The sequence below is a fragment of the Pholcus phalangioides genome, unplaced genomic scaffold (genome assembly GCF_987345545.1).
Source record: "Pholcus phalangioides strain wild (caught in Gottingen) unplaced genomic scaffold, Ppha-v1.0 ptg000017l_1, whole genome shotgun sequence".
In the NCBI taxonomy this organism is placed as follows: Eukaryota; Metazoa; Arthropoda; class Arachnida; order Araneae; family Pholcidae; genus Pholcus; species Pholcus phalangioides.
Genome location: NW_028301610.1, coordinates 7062569 through 7071705, shown reverse-complemented (window position 1 = coordinate 7071705; position 9137 = coordinate 7062569).

Genomic DNA, 9137 nt, shown 5'->3' with positions numbered 1-9137 from the left:
TTTATTTAGCCGTGATTCTTCCACAGTTTGTATTTAACTTTCGGATTATGCTTAAAGGTTATCTGAATATGAAGGAAACAAAGAAAGGTCATGAGTATAGCCCGGATTATATGCAAATGCATATGCACTGGCATATTTTCGCCTTTTTCAGCATTAATGCATATAAATGCATAAAATCGAAGAATTTTCAGAATAAGTGCATATTTTTGAAAGTTTATTTAAGCGTAATCATTTTTTTATAATCTTTCAAATAAATATTGCTAATAATACATTAAAACCTCTCTTTTGCGATCATCGAAGGGACAAAAAAATTCGTTCGTAAAAGAGGGGTAACCGTTAATCAGGGGTTTGAAATGCATACTTTTATTATACAAGGGGAAAATATTATTTGGCCGTAAAAGGGTGACTGCATCTGAGGGGTGTTCGTTAAAAGGGGGTTTCACTATATTTTTATAACATCGGTTTTTCTGACGGAGGGGGAATTTAATGAATTAATAGAGATGTTCGTATTTTCCAAATATCAACTGTTCTATTATTAAGGCTATTTCTAGAGATATATGAAAAGCGTTGAATTTTTTTAGAAATAGTGTCGAAATTCTTTTGTTATGGTATTTCGTTACTGAGCAGCTACAACAAACTAGAAATTAAAAATGCCTAAATAAAAAATATGTAGAAGTTTTTTCATATGCAGGTATACGCGGGGATATTTTTGTAAATGAATATGCACTAAGAAATAGAAAATATTCATTTTCAAAGCATATCTGATTTTTTTTCAGTGATTTTTTTTAAATGTATATTTTCTCATTTTTGATAATTTTTTACTTTTTCATGATTTTCTAGTGTATATTTTGGGTTTTAATGCATATTTCGGCATTTTTAAGTGCATATTTCTGCATTTTAAGTGCATATTTTGACATTTTAAGTGCATATTTTGACATTTTAAGTGCATATTTTGACATTTTTAAGTGCATTTTTGCATATTTTTAGAGCATATTTCGCCACTTTTTAGTGCATATAAACCGGGCTCTAGTAATGAGATTATGATTTTTTGATAAATTTAATCCAATGATGACTTTGCCTTTACTTTAATCCCCCTCTCTCTCTCTCTTCAGGATTCTTACGATTATTTGACAAATGACAAAAAAAGAAGAAAATTAAAAACAAATTTTTAAGATTTTCTGTGAACAATACTATTTATTGATGAAAATTCTGTGGTGTTTGGTGAGAACACGATATCTCAAAAAAATGGCTTTCTGATCTAAGTAAGATAAGTAAGATTTGATCTATAAAGTAAGCCTTACTAATTAATTAGAAGTGAGATAAATGCACAAATACGTGTATACGGCTGAACAACATGCTGATGTATGATATTTTCATTTGTATATATGCTTTATTTTTGATTTTTAAATGGCAATGAAAGTACTTATATCTCAAAAATGTGATTTGGAGTTATCATGTTTTGACCAAACACCACAGAATTGTTTGTTCGGGTTCGAAGACCGTCGTCCGTTTGAGTTTCTCAACGTTTCCTCAACACTAGTGGTTAACATCATCAGGAGAATTGATAAAACTTTATCAAAATTGGACTTTTGATCCACTTTTATAAATTCTCCTGATGATGCCAACCACTAGTGTTGGGGAAACGTTGAGAAGTAACTCAAATGGACGACGGTCTTCGAACCCGAACAAACAATTTTCATCAAATGATGGCCGCGAAAACCTATCAACCATTTAATACTGTTTATATTTACAGATTTATTTTTATTATATTTTTTTTTGGAACCGTTTCCAAAAGTAACTCGGCATATTTAATTTCTTCACAAGTTTCATTCTTTCATAGATCCAGATTTTTTTGTCGAAGTTTTCATTTTACGTTCAAGAGAGAAGGGGAGGGGGCTGTTCTTTTTTTAAGAAATTAAGAAAAGCTGATTCCCCGTAGCCAGCTTGCCAGCAAGACACAACCGAAGGAAATTCTACTGGAAATGAAAGAACGAACTCATATATTATACTTGTTTCTCACCAGCAGACCAGTTGCAAATGCTTCAGGAATAACACTGGGAAACGAAGCACCAACACAATGGAAAAAACTCGGAAGGAACATGTAGTATGCGAAGAAGAATTATGGTCTGTGCATCTAGTATAGTTGCCTTTCGACAAATGTAAACTATTTTATTTATGGCCCGCCGCGTTTCCGTATTTCTCAAAAACTTACAATAAACTATTTTAGAGCCCACTTTAAAGGGGTCATCAGCTTGCTGAATGATTATACATCCGTTTACAATCATACTAAAAATTATGGCTTTTCTGGCGATAATATTCGTAAAAATACTCATTTCAGTGACGTCTTTTGCTACCTACAAAAAAAAAATCCTATTGATAGAAATTAAATTTTTACCGAGTTTTGAGTTCCAGTTGAAATGAAAACGCAGTGTAATTGATGTGCGTCGAATAAATTAAATATTTTAACATTAATATGTATAGGAATAAACTGCGACCAAAGCCAAACGTGTATAATGAATGAGTAAATGAATAAAAGTCGTGTAAATGAGAATCGTATTAAGGAGTGTTAAACCACTGTATTGTGGTGTTATGAGTGTTTCTGTGTATACTGAACCCCACTATGTGAGTATACAATACTTGAAAAGTGATTCCGTCATTATTGAATCTCAAATGTTTGTAAAAATTAGAGAAGTGGGGGAAGGGAAGAACGGCATGGCGTCTGTCTTTGGGGATGTGTTGGTGACAGTATCTCTTTCTCTTTGTGATGAAGCTAGAAAATGGCCACTCTCAAGCGGGGCCCTGCAGTAATAACAAGCCATTAAAAAAATACTAATCAAGACCTGGGGTATCATATGTCAATGCCTTTTTAGGAGAAGCTGTATAACGTAAGATGACATTTGAGATGATTATAACAGGGAATTTCATGTTGAGAATTTATTCGCAGATGTGGACTTGTGTAAAATTACTTTCTGTTAAGATTTTTTTAAATTGAATATTTGTTTTTCATCTCTTGTTGTGTTCTTTTTGGATTATTTTCTTGTTATCGTTGAAAAAGGATCAACATCTACATTTTAACATCGGAAAAAGGTAGAATTTTTTCTTGTTTTTATTTTCCATTCTAAAGTTTTAGTGTTTGCATGTGTTTCTTTAGTGCCTGTTCACAAGCTAGAACAGTGTTGACAATTTAGTTATTTTTCAACTAGATCAAGCCTTTTTCTTGGCCATTTGGATGGAAAAAATACACATCTAGTTGCTAGTTGTTTGTCCTTTTAAAAAAATTTCCTGTGTACTGTTAGTCTATTATTAAATCACATGAAACTACAGGAATGTTCCGCGAAATACGAGACGTATGGTCATCCAAATAATGATTGAAATTAATTGTTGTTTAAGTCCAGTTTCTAGTTGTTTTCGATAAAGAGATGAATCTCTTTTTTGAAAAACGTTATACTTTTTCTGCATATGCTATAACAATGTCATCTTGCATCCTTTTGTACATGCAATAATTTTCTACCTCGCATATGTTTTTATATTGTTTTGAATCAATGCCAACACAATGTGTCATTATCCCCATAGTGCATAATTTTTGATTGCAGCTCGCTCTGTAAACTTCTGATAGATTCTTGCTATGCTTTTTTTCAAGTTTGTACATCGCCGCCCTCCCTGTTTTGCATGTTATGCATTAACAGAGAGAGAGAGAGAGAGAGAGTTATAATTAATTAATGAGTTTAATAATTTCATTAATTATCAATTTCATTAATTATTAATTTCATTAATTAATACTTTTATTGATTAATGATTAATTAATATTTTTATTAATTAACAGTTTTATTAAAATTTGAAATTTTCGCCTGCTATGTCATTTGTATGAACACACTAGAGCTTACTCTGCTTCGAGTGCCCTTTTTTTTCTAGTGCCCCACCAGATTAAATTTCTTATAAAATGGCTTGAGTTGCGGCCTGGTCACCAGTGCCGTCTAGTAACGCATGGACCCACCCTGGAGCCTCAAGAGAAGAGCGGGAGGGGGACTCACAAAAATTAGAATTGGTAAATTCTCAAGAATTTGTCAAGTAGGGCCTCAGAAAAATAACTTGGTCCGGAGCCTATGATGCTCTTAGGACGGCCCTGGGTGTCACCAGGGGCAGCATAAGCGAGGGTGCAAGGGATGCAGTGCACATGGGCGGCAGCGTAGATTTTCGACTCCGAAATTTAAAAAAAATTCCTATAAATTTACTATAGAGGGGTCTGAGGAAAATTCTGGCCTAGTAGTCTACCGAAGACCCCAATCTAGTTATCGTGACCCCTTCAAATTGAAACCACTCGAATTTGTTAAAAAAAGGAGACAAATTGATACAAAACTCGTCCTCATCGAAAAACAGCTTTGAGAGGAATTTCGAAAGTTCCATCACACCTCAGATTCTCTGGAATCTCGAACTTCCGAGACTCGAATTATCGAGACTACTGTACTTCGACCACGAAGTTGAAAAAAACTTGAGGGAACAGACAGAGGGCCTGAGACCGTAACACCAGAAATAAAAATGTTTATCAGGGGCGGCTCGAGACAAAATCTCTACCCGTTCGGCACTTATTTTTGGCTCCTCCTGCCTACCCGTTCCCTCACAATTTATCTCGAGAATTCCTATGAAAAAAAAAAATAAAACTCAAAAATATTTTTTCGCCCTTCCATCTGGGATTTAACGCTCCTCCGGAGAGAACAGAAATCATATTCTGTAACTGTCACCCATTCACCTTGGAATTAGCACCCCTCATGAGCGACGCCCGTGGACCACACGGGTCGCATGGACCAAGTGCCAACCCGTATTCTATCTCTAGGAGGTGCTGAGTAAACATGTACGCGGTGTATGCACCTTCCCTCAAAAAATTTGACTTGATAGTGAAGCAGAAAAAGTACCGTTTTGACAAGAAAGTGTTGATTTTGGGGAAAAAATTTTTTCCAATAGTTCTCGTTTGGCTAACGCTTTACAAATCTGGTGATAAATTTACCAATATGGAGGGCGAGATTATTACATAATAACACGGTTATAACATTACTAGGGCTAGGATTTTTATGCCCTAAAAACTTCTAAAAAATGCTCTATAAAAAATGCATTTATGCCCTTAAAAAACTAAATTCACTTTAAAGCGAAAAATATGTCCTAAACAATTTTTTTCATTCCCATCTCAGATGACATTAGTTTTAGCAAAATAATATGATAATGAGTAGAGCCCGGATTATATGCACTTAAAGAGTGGCAAAATATGCTCTAAAAATGTGCACTTAAAAAGGCTAAAATATGCCTTTAAAAATGCCAAAATATATACTATCTTTACAGTATATATATCATTTATGGGTATCTTTTTTTCTTCCACCTTGTTTGGCAATTTGCCTATTGTGCCCTTTGTGTTTGTATTTGAAAAATCCTGAAAAAAGTTAAAATTCGAAAATATGTACCAAAAATTAGAAAATATGCGCTAAAAAAATCGCTATGCAAAAAAAATAAGTGTTCATTTTACTAACCACTAGGAGTATTTTTCAGAGAATCAATCGCATAAAAAGGTTTGTTTTATATTTTTTAGCCATTTTTACAGCAAATTCAGAATAAACGTGCTGCCATCTCTCGGTAAAAATATCTAGCGAAGTACAGTTAACGCTCGATTTTATGAACTGCATGTTTATACGAACTAATTTTCTGGTGTGGTGTATTAAACAATATACCATTCCTTTAAACATCTTTCCCATTTATCAACTATTTTTCACGTCCGTACGGGTTCGTAAAAACAAGCCTCGACTGTAGTTAGGTTTAAGCATTGCACAAAGTTTTAAAAAAAAAATCAAATTTCAAATAATTGTTTTGTTTGATAAAACTTTCAAAATTTCCCACAAACTCTAAGAAATTTCCTACAAGGACCAATTTTAGCTAATTTTTCCCACGAATATTGAAAATGACCCAAGAAGGGCTAGGATTTTTATGCTCTAGGGCAGTGGTTCTCAACCTTTTTTTGTCCATGGCACCCTTTCAACCATTTCTCATTCCTGTGGCCCCCTTGCGAACATGAATAATTTTCCACTCCCCTTCCTTTCTCCCCCCCCCCCGTTTTCCCATTAAAAGATAATTATTCAAAAATTGTCTGAAGTGTAAATATTTTTGAATTTAGTTTGATTAATTTTTAATTTATGAAAATAACGAAAAAGCGAAATAAACATAATAGAATAAAGTAAAAATAGAATAAATCCCTTGGGGTCACAAAGTGTCTGTATCATCGTAATGTTACTTTTTGTGAAGTTCATTGTTTTGTGTTTTTCTCAGTTTGATTTACATGTTTTATGAGTAGTGTCAGTCCAATTGAAAAAAAAAAAATTTTTAATCAATGTAAACTCTGCGCTTGAAGACGGCACAATGTCATCAAGTTACAGTACTGGATGAAATTTTTATTATTTCCAGATTAATTTTTTCGTGTAAAAGATTATGGTTTCATTGAGAAATGTCAGTTGTAGCTTCCAAAATACGCATTCTTATAATGATAAAAATCGCAAAAAGTGGTAGCAAGCAGTTTTGTTAATTTTATTCTCTTCGTGCGGATAAAAGTAGTAATGAGGGAGTAGCCACACAAATGAATCACAATTGAAAAGTTCAACCTTTCACGTCATTTTTAACAATAATACATGTATCGAGGATATAGGTTCATGTTGTAGCCCTAGTATGAATTTAAAAAAATTAACTAAAATACGTGTGAAAATTTTTTAAATATTTGTTTGAACCATTCATTCCAGAGAAATCATGTACGCAGTGACAAAACTGAACATAATAATGATTCATTATCAGGATTTCAAGCCCATCGGAATATAAATAATCAGATTTTCAAATAAGAAAATTATCAGTTTGTTGACTTCAATTTTGATACGTGAAAATCTGATATTTCATTGGATGTGTGACAAGCTACCTTCAAGTGGCTTTTTGGTTCATAATGTGACCGCTCTCTCGCAGGCGAACGAAGCAACGTGCTAGTTGGCTTAAACACAGCACAATATTTCACATTACAGTCCGTACTATATTTAACATACAGGGCGCATAGGTAAAGGGGCATATGGCATTTTACTGGCGAACCATTGGTCCTAGAGGCATACTTCCAGTTGGAAAAAGTACCCGAATAATGTGTAGTACTCAGATATTTGATTCATGATGCCAGGGGTACATAGTTATTAAAATAAAAATGTTAACTTTTTATGCAGACACCCTGTGCCCCAAAACCCAATTGGAAAGTTGTTTTCCGGTCTCCCATAAAAAAATTTGACGTGTTTAAGTTCAAATTTTCACTGAGATATTCGAAGAAAGTTGAAAAAAAAACAGCATTAAATGAGGGGAAACCATTTTACCCGCATTTAATGCTGTTTTTTCCCAAATTTCCTCAATTTTTCGAATTCGCATATCTCGATGAATATAGAAACGTGAAATCATTTTAGTTGGCATCGGGAAAGACAGAGCAACAACTTCTTAATCGGGTTCTTTGGCACACTGGGACGGTATAAAAAGTTGTTTTTTTTTATTTTATAGCTATACAACCCCTTACAACATGAATGACATATCTGAGTTGGACACGTGATTTGGATACTTTTTCTAGTTGGGTATGTCTCTAAGACTAATGACTCACCAGTAAAGTGCCATACGCCCTGTTACCCATGCAGCCTCCAAATACACATAAGAAAATAGTTTGAGACGAAATACAGTCAACTCTCATTTTAACAAATACCATTATAACACAGGAAAAATATCGTTTTAACGAAAATCCCTCGGATAGGTTTACATAGGAACAATATAAAAATCTGAAATTCCTTTGTAACGAAATTTCGTTATTACAAAGTGATTTCTCGGGTCTCTTGGAGTTCCGGTCTAATGGGGTTTGACCAAAGCGTATTAATAAAGGGTCTTTAATACGCTTTGGGTTTGACTGTATTTCCCGCCAAAAAAAATCTGACATTTTTGCAGTAAAGTAATTGAACTTCGGCAATTTGATCTGAAAACAGTCCTTTTTATAATGATTATGTCCTTTTTACTTTTATAAATTTAGGAAGGAAACAAAAGGAAGAAGGGTGGGGAGAAAAAGAAAAATGGCCAAGACGGGCTCGGTTGTGCGTAAATGCCTCGAAATTCCACTTGTGCACAAGGGGATTCGTGCCTTTCTCTCAGTTTTATGACAAAATTTCACATTTATGAGACGTATGACTACGGGCACGATTAATCTCTATATATAGCTCTTTCAATATTAAAATATTTCATTTATACGAAGCACAATTTCAATTATTTGACATTTTCATTTTGATTCGAACTCCAAATCTTTGGCATTTAGACATTATTTCCAACTATCAAATCCAAGTAGCTTTTGCAGATTGTGAAAACGTGTCGCTGAATTGGTTTTGCATGCGTGTTATCAACACTAAAAACCATAAATTTTAGGTTGACAGATACAAAGAGACGCATTGAGCGGGTTATGGACATTTCAAAGTGAAGACTTACGTGAGAATTTATTGCACTTTTTTTAGAAATCAGCAGATGCAGTGTCTCTAATCAACGGATTTAAATTGCTTTAAATGTGGTCATACGCCTTTTTAGAATTTTTTTTCTAATGTCCACAACATTGTTCTTGCAGGATAGGAAAATTGCATTGAAATTATTTGGCATGCTGCAGGCCAGTAGTAGGGCAATTAAAAGAAAGTATTACAGTATCGATTAAAAAAACTTTAAAGATCTTGGAGGAAGTCCCAATACAGGAGCGGCTCGAGCTTATATGCCGCCCGGGTGCGAAGCCTCATGTACCGCCCCTACTGGCGACCCTGCCAGGAGGCTGATAGGGCTTCGGTGAAGGGCACCTGAGATAAACCTGATTTTTTTTCAGAAGAAAATCACACATCATTGTTTACAGTGCTAAAATGTGCGTGACCATACGTCCCGCTTTTGAAGTAGAAAATTTTTGTCTTTGTTTTTTGTGTTCTAGAATTATTTTACCATTCTTAATAAATGCCAGATAACTTAATCCTTGAAAAAGCACTTATTTTTGTGAGCCATCATCATGATGATATCAAGATGATATTTAACGGGGTAATTTTTATTAAGAACATTTTTTTCAAAGGTGTTTCTGGTAT